At 39.3% G+C, this 18,993-nt stretch overlaps 1 protein-coding gene, 1 long non-coding RNA gene and 1 other non-coding gene across 4 annotated transcripts in view; 2 read left to right on the top strand and 1 right to left on the bottom strand.

Moving 5' to 3' along the window:
* Positions 1-18,993, bottom strand: part of LOC113028107 (uncharacterized) — a 460,838-nt gene that overhangs the window by 215,347 nt on the left and 226,498 nt on the right. The window lies entirely within an intron of this gene.
* The window catches only part of ank3b (ankyrin 3b), a 177,849-nt gene that overhangs the window by 24,174 nt on the left and 134,682 nt on the right, over positions 1-18,993 (top strand). The window lies entirely within an intron of this gene.
* On the top strand, positions 8,068-8,235 carry LOC145430555 (18S ribosomal RNA). Its single transcript, XR_013911133.1, has one exon. It is a non-coding gene; the product is annotated as an 18S ribosomal RNA (ribosomal RNA).

Here is an 18,993-nt window from a genome sequence, read left to right as displayed (position 1 = left end):
TCTTCTTGCTGAAGTGGAGGTGGATGTGTTTTACTGTCTATACAATTTGTGGGTTCTTTGTGGCCCTACTGCCGCAGACTAAAAACTGCAAGCTAAGCATCATTATTCTGTAAGATTCAGCTTTATGTTTAGTCAGCTATTCCTAATAGCCTCTCTGCACAGATACACCATAGTCTTCTTTATGAATTCTATGTAACAGGTGTTTCTTGTCGTCCCAGAAAGCAACATCCCATACATTTACTGCGCCTTCTAATATTGATGTCCTTTGGAAGCAACATTATATCAGTACATGTTGGGCTATCATACTGGTGCTAAGATTAATGGTTCCTATTGTGTTTCAGGAATGCAAGTAGGCAGTCAAGAGAGGACAGAGGGAAATGAGGCTGGAGAGAAATGACCAGAAAAGTAGTGGGTAAAAAGACAAAGGAGGAAAAGGCGACCAAGTTAAACAAAAAAGCCAAAGGAAGAAAGAAAGAGAGGGAATGTGATTAATAAAGTGCAGAGAGTGAAAAGAGAGGAGCGATTGGACTGATAACCTCACGATTCAGTTGTGGGACGGCGTCTCAGCTGATGAGAGATGACTGCTGTGTCGCTGTGATCCTGTGAGGATGAGACAGTCAGGGAGAAATGTGAAGGAAGGGGAGAAGTAGCAGCAAAAGCAGATGAAAGAGTGCAGACTGAAGTGGAAGAAGAGGAGCTTGATGGCTCTATTTTAGTAAAGAAGCAAGAAGGCAGATGAAGAGATGGGTAGGCAGAGAGTGAAGAGGAGGGTTATAAAGAGGAATCCAAAGACAGGATAAGTAGAGAGATCAGGAGGATAATCTTGAAAAAAGGAGGGGTCATGTCTCCACTTTGAGATGAATGTTGCCTCCACTTTTTGCCTGTTGCTATCTTCGGTGGAAAAACCAGAGTGGAACAGGAGCACAGTTGTTGATGACAACATGCTGGATGAGTAACGCAGGAAGATCCAAGAACCATCACACACCTCTAAAAGGAACAATTGAATGCTTGCATGTGGGTGTGTTTAAAGTGAAAATTATGTGAACCTCAGATGAAGCTCAATAAACGTACTGTTGTCTCAGCTGGGTTAATTCCAGTTTATTTCCTTTTACTTTTTCTGTTGGTCATAAATTGGACAGCCCAATTCTGCCCCCAACAGTTAGCTGTGATAACATGTATGTTCTCCAGCACTCACCTGGGAAAAACTTTCAAGCTTATGATGCTTACTTCTACATACGCAATTGCTGAATTTGTGTTTTGGGGAGAGTTTCAGGCCCACATTGGTGTCCATGTGATTAGCTCTTAACCTGAACTTTTTTGACACTACTTCCTGGTGACAATAGCTGTGTGCAATGGGTCTGCATGATCAAGAGGCGGACTTAGCCTGGAACTGAAAAATAAAGCCAATATAGAATGGGCAGAAACTGCAACTTCCCCTAACAGCCACCTGAGGCTGACTCCTAAAGTGAATCAGTCCCTATACTCTAATTTTAAAATCCTCATCTTTACATAACCCAAAAGCATATTTATAGCCACAGAAATATGGTTTTGGCCTCTGTGGATAGTTTACTCCTTTATAACAGAGTTGGGTTATTTTGACTCAGCTGGACCTGGGTCACTGGATTTGGCCTCGAGACATATGGATTGTTGTGTGGTACTGATCATATGAGGTTTTTTGGTTCACTTTTGCTGAGCGGACTTCTAGTGTTTAATTGTGTGTTCCTTGGCAGTAAGAAAAGTTGTGTATTAGGGCTGCCACGATTAGTCGACTAGTCACAATTACGTCGACTATCAAAATCGTCGATGATTGATTTAATAGTCGAAGCGTTTTTTGAACCTTTGTAAGATTCCCAAAGACGCAGGAATAAGTAGTAGGATTTAAGAGTGTAATAACGGACTGAAACAGAAGATGGCAGCACTGCATGTACAAGGATGCCAGCTGCGGTTAAACCCCGAAGAAGAAGAAACTGTATCACAGAATTCATAGCGCGGCCCTGCTCAGTTTCCAACAATGGCGGCAGCTAGTTAGTTTTAATGTTACTCTTATTATTCTTTCTGGGTCACAAAATAAACGTTTAACACATTTTCAGGCGAGAATGTAGCTGTGTAAACCTCAAATATCTGCTCAGTTTATCAAGACACCACATATTTTCAAAAGCGCTCCGACGTTTTCGGGGACGTCTGTTACCCACTACCTCGATATCTAAGCGGGGTTCAAGGCTCACTAGAGCCCGTGAGAACACCGGACTCCCGGCAAATCGTTTTCAAACCCACCGCCGTCTTTTGCTACTCAGGTTAAACATGATATATAAGTCACTTAGATAACTTAAAAATTTTATTGTTTGGCTTTTTTCAGTATTTTATTTGTTCCTGAGTAAATCGGTTTGGCTGAGATTAAAGTTATAGTTTTTACACAGCTGAATAAACGTCAAGCAGACAACTGATTATCAGAAGTGTGAGATGCTCGAGAATATACTCCGGTGTCCTGTTATATTTTAGATAGCAAGGAGCAGACGGCTGAGTTTATTAAACTCCACCGAAACAATCTGCAAATTTCATTTAAATTTAATAAACTATCATCTTGTCTTTATTTTTAGTTAGCACATACCTTAAACACTTAAAGCTGTAAGCTAATGATAGTTATATAAGAGCAGATGCTGCTGGTGCAATAAGCTGTACATTTTACGTCCAATGGATGATGATCTGATTAGTCGACTAATCGCAAAAATAATCGGTGACTAGTTGACTATCAAAATAATCGTTTGTGGCAGCCCTATTGTGTATGATAACAAAGTTAACTAATGTTAGCTGATAACTTTTTCATCCAAATACAGTATATTCTGGCTCTTAAAACAAACGTTGAGGTAATTAAAACACCAGTGTTAAAGCTTCAAAATGCATAGTCCAGAAGCAATAGGTGACATCATGGTGGCTTTGTCTATCTTTTATGTTGTCCAATGCTATGGACTGTTAATGAACTTGCACAGGCTATTCTAGGGTAAATACTACATTTCCCATCCTGCAATTCAATAACCTGCTAAACTTCTTTTGTTAAACCTCTCAGCTGTGTTTGTAATCACCATCACACATTCACTGCACTCAGAAACTGCTACTTTCACCCTGCGTCATTATGAGCTGTAGAGTCATCCAACCGTCATTGTGCCGTCTGTAAAGTGTGATGCATTGTATAGTGGGAGTTGTTAGCAAACATTGTTGTACATGTCATAAACCCTTAGCCTTTTTTACTTCCATTGTGCAGCTTTTGAAAGCATCATAAAGTGGGCAAAAGTACTTAATCAAAATTTCAACAATCAAGTAAATCTATAAAAGTGCTAATGAGTGCAGTTATGCTGTTTTATTTTTATAACTCGGCGCCTGGTAATTAACCTGGGTGAACTGGCAAAGTGATGTTGTCATTATACTGCCTACAGATAAAATATTTTTAGAGTAGCCAACAAAAGGTGATCCTATTTTTTCTTGTCTTTATTACATCATGTTTTGGTCTAGGTTATTACATATCAGCGGTTTTCTTAAACGCAAAGTCTCTGAATGTTGCAGAAATGGAAGCAAGAAAAGGTGAGAGGCGGAGACCCTGTGGGACCAGAGAGCTTAGCAGGTGTGTTAATGGATGTAACTATGACAACTAAAGACCTGCTGGGAGAGGGAGGAAGTGAGAGCATCAGAGTGGAGCTGTGGAAGTTAGTCATCAGGTGCAGAGAACGCATAAAGGCTCACGCACTATGTGAAGTTGTTTCATAAGTGTAAATCATTCAATTGGGCACTAGAATGCACTTAAGTTTGCCCAGAGTAAAAGTGTCTCTGAATAAACTGGATGAACTCGGGGTTTGGAGGATGAACACATCTATATCAGCTGTTACACCCTGTGTGGGTCCACTATACACACATATACACTTGGTTTGTATGTCCAGAATGGACTCATCCAAGTAGGGAAGACAGGAGACGGCATGCACGTGTACCAAAAAAATACCTCAGCAGAGTGTGGAGGTGGAGGTGCCAAATTCTAAGAAATCTCTTCAGTCTGCTCAGAAGTGATGCTGGTTTATCTAAATACTTAATAAAATATGACCAAATCCAATCACAATGCGTGATAATACATTCATGTGAGGTATCAGCTCAGCTCTGCAGGTTCAGATTGACTTCAGGAAAAAAACATCCCATCTGTCAGAGGTAGGTGAGCGGCACATGTATGCCCGGTGTATCAGTGTTTTTGTGCTGTTTTAGTAAGAGAAGTGGACTATTGCTTATGTAACATGACTGCCCACGTTCAGTCATTTTCAGCCCACACCCTCTCCAGTGTCAATACTGTCAATGCTTTCAATAGGCACGAACTGGTAGTTTCAGCACACTGGCAAACTGCTTTATCTGCAGTAAAGAGCAAGAAAATAGAGTTGTTTGCTGAAATTTTACTTTGGCATTTACAAGAAATGTATAAATGTTGATCTAAAGCTTTTACTGCTTACATGACTGCTTTGTTTAATTAATAAATAATAAGGTCTTATCTTTTGAGTATCCTTCCCACTCAGAAGGGTTTATAGTGACGATGCTTTAGTCAGAGGTTCATGCAAAATACAGCGGATGGCAATAGTCCTCACATCAGAATAAATGTAATCAAATTACTCAGAAGCTTTATTAATATTACACTCCCATAACATTGTTTTATATAAATCTAAAAGGTTCAAAACTGACACAGACAAGAAATTTCTATTTATTATAAATTCTTTATTTTTTCATTGGTGCCTATATTGCCTGCAGTGCAACTCGACTTTATTTCAGCTGCATTTTCAGGTGTATTACGCTATAATATAGCTTGTAACTATAACTCTACAAAAAAATACAAAAAGAATAATTACTTGGTTAATTTCATATACACTCACTGGCCTCTTCATTAGGTACACCGTGCTTTGTACTGGGTTGGAGCCCTTTTTGTATTCAGCTCTGTCTTATTACTTCGTGTCACAGAGTCAACAAGGTGCTGGAAACTTTCCTGAGAGATTTTGTCCAGTTGATGCAATAACATCACACAGATGTTACTGCAGATTTGTTGGATGCACATCCATGACGCCAATCTCTCATTCCACTACATCTTAAAGGTGCTCCATTTGATTGGGATATGGATTGCAGAGGCCGTTTGAGAACAGAGAACTCATTGTTACGTTGAATAAACCAGTTTGAGATGATTTGAGCTTTGTGATATGACACACTATATTGCTGCAAGCAGTCATCAGATGGCTACACTGTGGTCATAAAGGAATAGACATGACATAATCAGTAATCAATTGGCATTTGAATAATGCTCACTTGGTACTGAGGAGGCAAAGTGTGCCAAGAAAATAACCCCCACAGCATTATACCACCAGCAGCCTGAACTATTGGTACCAGGCAGAATGGATCCATGCTTTCATGTTGTTTACCCTATGTTGTTTGTGAACCTACTATCTAAATGTTGCAGCAAATATTCAGACTCTTCAGGTCAGGAAGTTTTTTTCAAGTCGTCTGGTGTCCAGTTTTAGTGACCTGTAGCCTCAGCTTCCTGTGCTAAGCTGACAGGAATGGCACCCAGGCTGGTCTTCTGCTGCTGTAGCCCATCTGCCTCCAGAGACGTTTGTCTGGATACCTTGGTTGTAAGGAGTGGTCATTTCATTTACTGTTGCCTTTCATTCAGCACAATGCTGTCAACGAAACATTTCACATTGTATTTCTATTTTTGAAGTTATTCTGATAAAACCTTAGAGGTGGTCGTATGGGAAAATCCCAGTAGATCAACAGTTTCTGAAATATTCAAACCAGCCCGTCTGGCATAAACAACCACGTTCAAAGTCTTTTAAGTAAGATTATAGGTATTATATGTGGATTATTGACCTAGTATTAATTTAATTTTTAAATGGTGTGGTTATTGGCAATACATGCACAGTGCGACACCTCCGTACAGAAATTCGGAAAAATGCGGTATTAGAAAAATAAAATCAACTTTTCAAGTAGGCTGTCAGCTAAGCTGTATGTGTTTTTATAAATTATTATGGTTCTAAGTAGAGATGGACCGATCCGATATTACGTATCGGTATCGGTCCGATACTGACCTAAATTACTGGATCGGATATCGGAGAAAAATAAAAAATGTAATCCGATCCATTAAATATCACGAAAGCACCTCACAAAACTTGCAACACGCCGTAACTCACCTCAGAACGTTAGCACGTCGGAGAAGTATGCATCACGTGATAGAGAGGCTGTGGCATGCGGGACCTGTCGGTGGTCTGGATAGCATGTGGAGCTTCGCTAGCAACCCGGCATTTCATCTCCGACAAAGTTATCCCGAGAGAAGTAAAGCAAGTGTGTAAGTCCATCTCTGAATGTTTGTAAAGCATTCCTGCGTTAAGCTTAACAAGCGACTGCCTCTCGCTCTCCGGCTGCTACTTCAATCGTGAAACTGCTTAACGATCAGCTGATCGGCTTTTCTGTCGCAAGTCCGTGTCTCTTGTTTGTTTTTGCCCCACTTTGCACCAGAAAGAGGAAACCAGCGGCTGAACAACAGCAGCACGTTTAAGCTTGATAAGCTGTTGTTAGAATTTATTTAATATTACTTTCTACACCAGGATCTTTTTCTACATAGCTGACGTAGCTGACGCTGGTAACTGTGCAGGGGCGGATCTAGCAAAGTTTAGCCAGGGGGGCCGATAGGGCATTAACAGGGAAAAGGGGGCACAAAGACATACTTTTCTTTCTTATTCTCATTTAAAATGTCGAGCTTTTAATAAATAATTATCTGACACCCAAAGTTTTAATTTGATGTAAAATGAATAGAAGTCAATTACTGTATATAGTGACTATTAAGTCTAATATATATACCCTAGTAAGCTATAGTACTTTTTCCTTTGGGAAGGTACCATCTGTGCAGTCTGCAATTTTGTTGAAGAAAGATGTTGAATCTATTTAATATTTCTTGAAAAATAATTGATTTCTGTGCATTTTTTTCACACTTCATCAAATTAAGGTTGATTACGCCGATTAAGTATCATGAGGTGGAGCGTGAGGGGTGGTTCCCTATTTTTTATTTATTTATTTTTGTTGTTGCTGGGAGTTGGAACCCTATTAGTTAGGTTGCTTAATATTTACGCTAAGTACTCTTTAAAATACCAGAATAGTGAGGATGGTGTAGGTTTAAGTTTATTAGATTGATCAGTATTGCTGAACTATGAAATATTTTTTTTGTATACAGGTATAACAGAATAGCTTTAGTGTAGTTGTTGTTTTAAACTTGAGTATGAACTTGCAGACTTGCAAAATGCAGCAAGATATTTAAAAAACAGTTTTGTTGATTAAAAAACACTATATCGGATTCATATCGGTATCGGCAGATATCCAAATTTATGATATCGGTATCGGTATCGGACATAAAAAAGTGGTATCGTGCCATCTCTAGTTCTAAGCAACGTGAGAGTATTTACACATTGGCTTGAGTTTCCTTCTCTTCCAGAGGGCGGTGCTGGGTGGAGTCAGACAGGTTACCCTACACCGGGGTTTAATCCCAGTTGGAATGCCGGCATAGCATTTTGCAAGCACAGAGCTGGCTGTCCTCCCGTACAGTTCACCATTCCTGTTGAGACGGACATTGCCGGGGATATCTGATAAGTCTTCAGACAGTGTTATGAGCCATTGGTAGAGTTTGGCCAGGTTGTACTATGAGTGCCATATTGCAAGCCATTCCCTGAGAGCAGGAAGTGCTGACTGCACAGCGTGACATTAACTGACGAGATGGCCCATTCTGAAATTCTGCTGGCTTGCTCAGAAAGTCTGCAACGTTATACTCAAGTCACACCCATGGCATCATGTACCAATGGGGTGGAAACAGCATTAGAGGAAACCAGTAAAGTGAAGAGATTTTTAAAAGTTGCTAATAATAACAAACTCCACTTTAAAAACGATAAGATGTGAAACTTATAAGTGGACTGGTGCTGATTTTGCCCCAAGAAATTGTTTATGCATCTTTTAATGCAATCTTACACTTCCAATTACAAAAATAAGCATCTGATTTATAGTAAAGACTTCAATTATTTTTCTTTAGGAGCAAGACCTCCTGAACAGCTGTTGGAAGTATTTGACATGACGAAGGGACGGCCGGGGGTATTCGCATTGTGCCGCTAGAGGTGAAATTCTTGGACCGGCACAAGACGGACGAAAGCGAAAGCATTTGCAAAGAACTTTTTCATTAATCAACACAATAATTTTATAACGAATCTTCATTGTTACAACTTTCCTTTTTTTTTAAAAAAAAAAAAGCATATTACAACATCTTTATTTGGCTTTCAGTCTATGAAAAGAAAACAATAATGGAGTGCTGTCAAAATGGCCATTCAGTCACTATTTAGCTACGTTTTCAGATTACATCTGTGGTGAAGGACTCTTTCTTGTTGGAAAGGTTAAAGTAGCTGCAATAATACAGATTAAAAGGTCTAGAGTCTCATTCAAGCATGCTGCATTGTGAATGTATGTGATGTAGTCGAGCATGCTGAGTCAACCAAGTGTCCTTGAATCCCACACACACGGCTATAAAAATTATTAAAAGAATTTGAGGGTGAATACAGAAAAAGATAATGATATTAAATCAAGCATTTAGCAACAAGATGCTTTTGATGAAGTGATGATAAGAAATGTGTGGATTTAGAGGAGCAGACTTTAATACTTGGTGTTAATACATAGTATATTGATGCACTATTCATCATGCACTGATTTTCAGTCCCTCCCCAGTTTATTGTTTGTATAGATATTCTAGCCAAATAAGCAGCACACGGTATAATGAAGCTGGTGTAATTCTTTGGGGTGAGAGTTCCTGCCAGCAGGGTCCTTTAGAGCCAACATATTGTGTTTTTGCTGAGGCAGCCGTGGAGCAGAATGCTGCACTTGGCTCCATTTTTCACACTTCACAGGAACAGAATGAAGCCCTGTGCTTTTATCATGGCTGCTTCATTTGAAAGGTTTTCACTCTTTACCCCCTCTTGCTTACTCACACACCCACATGCATGTAGAGACAAAGACAAGTTACTTGGAAGTGATACGGTGAAAGAGAAAAGCAAAATAAGTTGGTTCCACTTCTTGGCCTGCACTCAACGAATCTGTTCCAAAAGTACATTGCTGTGTTTGCCGTACTCAGCAGTTGACTAGCACCCAGGATTGCAGATCTTTTTTTTTCTCTCCCAGATCTGTGCTTTAATCAGCTCTTAATCATCAGAAAATAGAATATCTGTACAGCATCCGTTTGTCTTTATTTAGATCTTCCGTTTTTTATTCCTATAGACTCATTAACAGCTGAATGAAAGGTTAATTAACAGTGAATTAACAGTAAATTATTTACATTTTAACTGAACCCCTTATTGAGCTTTGTGACATGGAGAGTTATCCTGTTAGAAGTAGTCAATGGAAAGATGGATACACTGTGGTCATAAAGGGAGGGACATGTCAGCAACACTATGTGACATGGTCAGCAGGTGGTATTTAAACAATGTTCAGTTCCTACTAAGGGACGCAAAGCGTGCCAAGAAATGATTCCTCACATCATTACACCACCAGCAGCCCTAACTACTGATTCAAGGCAGGATGAATCCATGCTTTCATATTCTGAACCTACCATCTGAATGTCACAGTAGTTAATCGAGACTCAGCAGACCCGGCTTTTGTCCAATTTAGGTGAACTTGTAAGAATTGTGGCCTCAGTTTCCTGTTCTTCTTGACAGGAGAGGCACCCAGTGTGGGCTTTTGCTGCTGTAGTCCATCTGCTTCAAGGTTCTACAGGTTTTTATCACCTTCCTTTCAGCACAAAGCAGTCTAACAATTCTGCTCTGGTATTTTGCCCAGAGAACTCCTGCTTACTGGAACTGGATCAGTTTTTTCGGACCATTCTCTTTAAACTCTGGGGATGGCTGTGTAGGGAAAATCCCACTTTTTTGACAGGGTGATTTTATCTGCCATGGTCTCAGTACACAGTGGCACACTCCTAAAATGAGTCACATTAAAACATTAAATGTGTATATGTGCATAGAGGAATATTTTTCAAGCAGTGAAGTAAGAGCTTAGGGTTAGCAAAACAGTTATCTGCTCATTTGTGTTGCATCTTTAGAAAAGGTTGCCCTGCAGGAACTGCTCTTCAAGTATTGGTGAAATATTTATCTGAGAAAACCAGACACTTTAAAGACACTTCAAATTGAAATACACAGGCTTGAAAGTTCTGGAAAAGGTTTCATGAATTGCTTTGGGACCAGGTTGTTATGGAAGAGTTGTGGTCATTTTAAAAACCAGCAAATGCTCTTCTGTGTTGACTCATTAATTAACCACAGTGTTGCTCCTCTGCCAGCTCTCTAGCCCTGCTATATTCACTCTCCTTCCTCTTTCACTGTGATGGACAAGAGGCATAATTCTTCGATCAATTGAGAACTTTCTCAGTTAAGTGAGCAGTACATTATGTTGATTTGGGGTATTGGCTGAAACAACTGATGCTCATGTTTCTTGTGAGGACAGTATACAAAGAACTTGTTTTTCCTTTTTTGTCAAATTACTATATTTGAGGTCTCTTTTAATCAGTTTTTAATAAATAGTGAAAAAAGGAAGGTAAATGCTTAAAGGCAATATTTTGTGGTCAGTCTTTTAAGTTATGAGTGGACAAGTTATCAGCTAATGATGGAAAGGGAAGAGAAAGTCTTCTGTTTGTGAGCTTTGGTTAACATAAGAAGCTAGTGGTCATTTTCATAGCTTGTCCCCAAGATATTTTCATCATATTAAAACAAACACACACCTTCAATTTTGGTCTATTTGATGTGTGGAGCCGATGTAGCAGGTATAAAAGTAATAAATCCCATCGGTGAATACCGTTGTTGCTGAGAGGGGACTTCTTCTAGTATCACTTTATGCCAAAGACTGTAAAAAAAAATGTAAAATGTGCACACACACCATATAGCTAGTGAATTAGCTTAATGTTGGAGTGACTGACTAAGCAGCAGCACTCTCAGAAGGAGCCATAGTTTGCAGAAAAGCTTGCAGCGTGTCAGCTCTAGATCACTGTTCAGTACCTACACCAGCAGTGCAGTAGCTCTACTCGAAAACATCCAGATTTCAGCTGTGCTATACAATTTCCAACCCACAGAGCACAAGATAAGATGAGATCTCAGGGGCTGTGACATGATGGGCCAAACCTTAAAGAAAAAGTACAAAATCTTGAAGCATGTTTTGTATTTTTCATCAGACCTTTTTATGTTGTCATCCAACAGTTGACGAAACTGCTATTAAGTGAGGCTGGTTTAATAAATAGGTTCCTTAGAGGGTTTTTCATGTGCATGCTTGCTTTTACTTTGTTGTACATTATATGTATATTCTATTTAATATATTTGTGTTCACTTTAGGCAGAAAATAAAAAGTGTAAATTGTTTCTCACATCAACAAGTTGTCCATATGGATGTGTTTAATAGGTTTAAGTAGGATAGAAAAGTTCATCATCAAATCTGTGTGGACTAACATAGAAATGGATATGTGGGCAGTTTCAGTTTTTAAAAAACAGTTTAATTAGCAGTAACCTAAAAGAATAAGGTATAAAATACTCTTTCTTCTGCCACCATTAGGGCTGGAAGTTCATCAAATCGCATGTGATTTTGGATTCCTAAAACACGATAATCAAAGCATAATGATTGGTGTATTGCCTCGATTTTCACATTTGCTTTGTTTGTTCTGCGACAGTGCACCTCCACACGCCCCACAGGACCATCCCCAAAAATAAAAAAAGACAAAACTCACTGGTAGTGTTGACCTAAATGCATACACAAAAGACTTGATGAGAAAACCAAAAGTCAATCTTATTTAAAAAGTCAACAATACAGTGCATGAAGGAGGGGAAGTACTATATCAAAAAATGCTAAACTTAAAAAAGTGCAGGAAATTACAAACACGGAAAGGAAATGCACTATACATACACAGAGCAGCAGCAAGGAAACAACTAGCAGGAGATTAAGAAAGACGAAGACACAAACACGTAGAGACAGACAGGCAAGCACTGGGAAGCTAAACTAATTAAACCAAGACAGAGACTAAAACCCAGCAATATCCAAAAAGTGAAACTAATCTTTTGACCAACCAAAGACAGAGGGAGACACACAACTCAACATTTAACAAGCTGACCATGCTGACTCATCCATCACCCCCAGTGTTCCTCTGCCAGCTCTCTGGTTCTGTATATTCAACTTCCTTCGTCTTCACTTGTGATGGACAAGAGTCATAGTTCCTCGATCGATTGAGTACTTTCTTAATTGACTGTGCACACAGTATTGCCGGTTTTCAGGGAATTGCTGAAATAATTCATGCTGTCCTTCTTATGTGAGCATTATCTCCTCATTCAACCTTTTTTTTTACTAGCACTTAATTTAGATGTGTTTTATTCGTTTTTACCGCTGTTCTTTCAGGTTTTTGTTTTTCTGAAATCAACATATTTCAGATATAAATTTAATCCCTGCCAAGTTCACGTAAATGAGGTTATACTGGAAATAATCACAACTCAAAATATGACTAAACCTTGGCTTTAGTCAAGATGATAGAGAGAGAGAAGAGGCTCTGATCAATAAGAATCTGTCTAAAAACCATAAAGATCACAATGTTCCTGTAGTTCAGAAAATGCATGCTGATTGTTAAACTGTGAATAGTTATGTTAAATAAGAATTTTTAATACTGACAAGAATAATCATCATGATGGCTCTTGGTATAATAGAGCAGGCCTAACCACTGAGGATATTTGTCACATTCATGAGAGTCCCTGCTGATTTTATGTAAACAGAAAGGAGACCTGTTGGCAAGTGGGCAATCTGTGCATTACCACATTGGCCTCCAACCAAATTATGTGCTTGCACTGAAGCTTGCCCAGCAGAACTAACTGACTACCAACTCCACCTCCAGAGTGCAATCAAATCTTCTGCTTGAAACTGTCTAACAAAGCCCTTTGGGGGGTGGTCTATTTCTGTAGTCAGAAAGCAAAGTAGCCACCTTTTATCCAAACCAACTAACAGGAAGTGGCAGACGAGACACAGTCAAACGTAGAGAGCCTGGAGCTCATGGATGGAGCTAGCAAGGCAAAGATAGTGAAGGTGTTACAGTGTTATGATTAGTCTAATGTGACTCTGTAGCCATGGCAACAGGAGCATAAGAGGGTGATGTAATCGTTTTAGAGGAAACGTGCACATCTCTTTTCTTTCATGTCTGTCACTTTAAATCATCCAGTCTTTTCCTTACTTTCTCCTTTCGTTTCTCCCTTTCTTCCCATGAATGACAACTCATCCTCACTTACAGTCTCTCATTTATAAATGCTCTTCCTTTGTCTCACTCTGTCTTCCCACTTTCACCCTCAGTGCTTCTCTGCCTCTTCTGTTTTTTTTTTTGTTTTGTTTTGTTTTTTGCTCTGCTTGCTGTACCCTTGCTACTAAAATAAAGGTAAAGAGATCCAGCAATCAACTTCTCAACAACCTCAAAATTCACATAGATGGAATCCAGTGATAACAGACAGGTATAGAGGGGAAAAGTGCAGAGGGTTAGACCACACACAGGCTTTTAAAGGCTGTATGATATTTTAATGAAATAAATTAAAGAAACCCAAACAAATTTAAATGGTACAACAACCATGACTGAATGCACCAATCAGAACATATCCAAGGGAGCATAATGAGCCACAGGCAAAGAGCCGGAGGTTCAGTTAAAGTAGCTTTATAATGCACTGAGTCTGGCCTTCTCAGGTGTGCTGCATCCATAATTGGGTCAGCTGCACCTGCTGGATACCTGAAAGAGACAGAAAACAAGAAAACAAGGCCAGCCCACTGGCTGTCACAGTACCAAAATAAAACAGGAAGTAACAATGGCAAACTGAGACAAAGCTTTAACAAGAAACAAAATTTGGGAACCTCTACCACACTGAAACACAAAGAAGTAAATACGGCTCACTACTCAAGATGTAAACAGAAAAGTGATTACAAAAGTAACTGCAACTAAAGACTAAAACCCCCAAATAAAAAAACTCCAAGAGCCATAAACTTTACAGAAATCGATGCACTGGGTCTGTATCTGTATTTTAAATCACTAAGGAGAGACTATTGGTATCTTTAAGTCCCATACAAGATGGCAACAGCTAAAAAGCCAAGGTTTCGCAAGTAGGTCATGTCACTGTTACTACATCCATCTCATATAAAGTCTATAGTTTGACTTTTAGCAGCAAGTGCCAAAATAAACCTCATTCAAAGGGTTACCTGTTTCCACACGATAACAATAGATGGGGGAGTATAATTAACATAAAATGACAAATATGAGGGTAAAAGGATCAATTGCAGTAATGATGTGAGTAGAATGAGGAAAGGCAGAAGGCAGAGGGGTTTCTGGATGAGAACACTTGAGAGTACTGGCAGGTCGCCTGCTGGAAATACCCAGACTGTTCCTCACACACTGAGACACACGTCATCATCGTCTGCATGTGTGTGCGTGACTGTTTGTGTGTGAAAACCATGTATGTTTACAGCGAATGGTGCCATCATCAATCATGTCATAATTCACCATCACAGCTAACTTTGCAGTTAGGAGGAAATATGATCTGATTGTGTTGTGTACAATATGAACAGCATCCTACAAACAGAACCCTTACAGAACATCATCAAAGAGGCAGGCACACCCTCTGTGCGTCTCTCTTACTGTTTCAGTCTATTTGTCTCTGTCATTCAGGCATGCACACACCAGTGTTCACAGTAATATCAGCATAAAAACAGCACTCATATACAATAAAATAATTGATTAGATTGTGCGGTTCTAGCACAAATAGGTGCAAACACCAAATTTCTACAGTCTAAATATGACCTTGTCATGCAATTACAATGACTTTTATCCCTTATGTTGTCTGGGAGATTTTCGATTTTCATTACTTAATTTTAAAAAAGGAAAAAGAAAGAACCACGGTCTCTTGATTTCCAGATTTTTTGTTTCTCGGCTTGTATATGAGTCACATCTTCACACTTTCCTTGACAGATTGCCTTTTTTTCATTCTTCTTCCTTGTAGCTTACAGATGATTTGGACTTTGGTGTATTTCTGCAGGCAACCTCGGGATATATCTTTATGTGCCACAAACAAGTGTCACATGAAAAATTCTTGTAAGTGAAAGTAGATTTTCAAGTTTTAAGTTTTATAGAGTTTTGCAGTAAATGCAGGTGAAGATAAAGCTGAAAAAGAAAACAACCCAGCCAACTCTTTCCATCCAAAGAGGATGTGAACACGCAAAGCTGTAGTCCTTGAATGTAACAGCTACATTTTTTTCTAATACAGTTTCCAGAGAAAAATATTGTTTCATTAGGTCATATTAGCTCATTAACTGGCATTTGTACTCTTGTTTTAGTCCTGTACTTCTGTAGGGCCAGGGGCTCCAACAGAATGATAAATATCTTAGTATTTAAAAGATGGATGTAGACCCTGTGACATCACCCTTTAGTAATGATTTCTTTTTTCACCCTTTTCGATGTTGCTGCCTTTGTTTTTTGAAAATGTAGCACACAAGGTGTAGATCTCACAGCTCCTACTCAATTTTTACTGTCATCCTACCCTGATTTCTTGTTTTCTAATGACATCTATAATTGAATAATGTGTTGTAGATGTATATGCTTTGAAACTGACTGACGGTGAATAAGATCCACCTGCGAAGTTTAAAGGGATCAAAGATTGAGGGAGAAGTAGGCTAGTTTTCTTATAGACTGTGGAAACTGCCTTATTTTTCAACTAATCTTGTTACCCCCTGGTGGCCATTAGAAAGAATACACGTTTAAAGCCGGCTTTACTAACTGTGATTAGATTTCTCTGCTTGCTTGCATATCACATCAATAAATTTGTAGTTTTAAATGGGAACCTTCCGTATTTAGTCTCAAATTTATAAGGCTCATACCTATGTACTCTTTGTTAGATATATGTTAAATTCAATAATAGAATCAGACTCAGTATTGGCAGACAGACAATATTAAGCACTTATCTGATCTGATACCCCTTAGGGATGTTTAGGATTAGGTATCTAAAACATGGAGGCTCAAAACCCGTTCATTTCCCTTTTTCCATTTCTTCATTCGCTGACCGTTTCACCTCACTCACCTGATAATTTCCAGGGTCTTTAATCTTTTATTCTCATCTCTGCTTCTTCCTTTTTTTATTCACACCCCTATTACCCATTGCTTTTGGTTGTCTTTACCCCGTTATTGTTCCTCTTTCCTTCATTCTGTACTCTTCTTCCCTCATCGTCAGCCAGTGGCCACATGACTGCTACTTGATGTGTTGCCATGACAGCCTGCCAAAGTGTTGTTGCCTGGGTCATTTTTCTACATCTTTACTGAGCATGCTTACTAGAGTGGGGTCAGGATCCCGGTACTGAAGTAACTGCGTCGTTCAAGTATGCATTTTGCCTGTCTTTGTGTGTGTGTGTGTATATGTGTGCGTGTGTGTGCTTGTGTGTCTGTGTGTGTGTGTGTTAGGGACCTCGGAGACTACATTTGCAGTGTGTGAATACATGGATTAGGATGAGCTATCAGTATCCATAATGGAAAGTTCATGTCTAATTAACCTTTATAATGTCAGGCAGGGTTATCATTCCACATGGATTAGAGTAAATACACACTAGCTTCCAGAGTTTGTTGGATATACAGTATTAGCGTTTGATCTCCAAAGACGACCAGATGAAAGTGTAATGTAATATTCAAATCCAGTGTAATTTCAGTTGATCCTTAAGGAGGTTTTTTGGCGGTTTAGTCATCACACAGGCGACGAGCAACTTCTAAAAGCGTTAGAGAGCGTGCAAAATTTATCGAGTCTTGTAACCAGGCTAAAAAAAAGAAAGCATGCTAACTTCTAATTTTGATGTGAGGGGACCCAGAAACACTCTCTGAAAATGAGAAGAAGTAATAAAACTTCATCATCATCTCCTATTAGTGGAGGAGCTATGGCTGTAATGGGTGACGTTAGTGCTTGTACGGCCATCTACCCAAAAGTGCGGCAGCCCAGCGGGAAAATGCACGGTATGTTAGATTACCAGTCCAGCCCTGATAATAAGACAACTTTAAAGGAAGTGGGGAAAAACATAAACCTGCATTATTATGGGCAAAAGGGTCAACTCCACTGGTTGCAAGAAGAAGTTTCACTTGATTTATCACCCCAGTAAATATTTCCCTGATGACTTTATCATCTCAGTTGGTAATCTTAGGTCTTTTAAAGATTTTTTTTCCTCAATAACCAAAAATTACATTTCAGCTTCCTAAAACTGCTTAGATTACATTTAGATTTGAGTTGAATATGCCAATAAAAAGATCTAAAAAAAATCCTTGGTGTGTTCTGTGGTGTTTTATAAGTAACTGAAATGATTAATCAGTCATTCAATGTGACCTTTTGAGCTAATTTTCAGCTCCAGATATTTCATTTTGGATTTTGTGTGACTAATAGTTAAAAATAAACCACATTGATCTCATACTGGGCCTTAGTGCAACCAATCAGATCATCCACTGTCTGACACAGTCTTTTATATAAATACAAGTCTTTTATATAAATACATACATAATATGAAATAACTCAAATCATAGTTTCGCATTTTCTTTAATGAGATCTATCTGTTGCTGTGGAGGGATGTGAAATGTGAAGGAGTGTGATGAGGTTTCATATGGCCCTGGCGCGGCGAATGAATACTCTGCTCGCAGTGCTATTTGTGGCTCGTGTATCTGGTTGCCTAGGAAACAGCTGGCAGAGCGCCAGCAGGAGACTGAAGTTGACCCCAGACAGACAGACAGAAAGTCCCAGATAAAAAAGAAAAACTATAACTGAATACACAGATGTATACATTCAGTCATATATTATAGTTAGTTTCACAGTGAAGGTGAACTCTGATTGACTTGTATCTCTCTGTCTCTTCTAGGTAAGTGGCTGTAATCGTGCCTGTGGACTCAGCCCCTCATTTGAACCCTTCATACTTGTCCTGCGAGCTCTATCCTTCTTTCTTGAGAAGTCAGGAGGTAAAAAGCAGATTTGACATATAGTTTGACACATGCTGACCATTAACGCCAGGGATTAGATGGCACTTTTGTGGAAATCACCACAGGGTTTAGTCACTTTAATTCAAACTAAAGCGTTGTTATGATAGGGCTGACCTTTCCATTGTGTAGTGAGAACGCTCTGCTCTCATTAACAGAAGACTTGGTGGATGTGTTGCACAGGTGAAATGCACGACTTAGGGCTGTATTGAAATTATATCGAGTTAAACTCCTCCGTCCTTTTATTACATTTCTCTCAGGCTCATTTGTAGAGCTGTGGTTAGCCTCATCAGTCTCCATAGTGATAGCACGCTAATCTTCTCAAGCCCCTTGTGGTTTTTCTATCCTCAGTAGTGCCTCCTTGATTGGTCCTGATGATTTCGAAACAACTTTCTGGATCTCAGTGTGAGAGGGAGTTTGCTGATGTTGGCAGGTTGTAATCAGGTCATTGAAATAGCTCACTGCTTAGACTGATACTCATAGGATGTTTTGACCAATGGGGGCAGCAAAATCAAACTGTGACCCATTTTTTCTTACCCATGGCTCTGCATGATGCCCTAACATGGTCATCTAAAACACACAGAAGTCCGTCCACCCAGCTTCTTTTTGCCATGTTTTCTTACGGTCACCTCTTCAACCTCACGGGGGGGCTGGATCCTATCTCAATTGTTTTAAGCCAAGAAGCAAGTGCACCGTCAGCACGTCACCAGTCTGTCTGGGTAGCATATAAAGACAGAAACCAATTTAAATTCACATTCACACCTACAGCAATTAACCTAACCCCATGCATGTCTTTGGGTTGTGGAAGAAAGCCGAGATAACCCACCCACATGTGGATAGAAAATCCAAACTCCACAAAGAAATCAAATCCAGGACCTTGCTGTGAGCCAACAGTGCTAACTGTGCTGCGCTTGTTTATTT

The sequence above is a fragment of the Astatotilapia calliptera genome, chromosome 8 (assembly GCF_964374335.1).
Source record: "Astatotilapia calliptera chromosome 8, fAstCal68.1, whole genome shotgun sequence".
NCBI classification, from domain to species: domain Eukaryota; kingdom Metazoa; phylum Chordata; class Actinopteri; order Cichliformes; family Cichlidae; genus Astatotilapia; species Astatotilapia calliptera.
The sequence above is the reverse complement of the archived record's forward strand: the minus strand, read 5'-3'. Positions and strand labels throughout refer to the sequence as shown.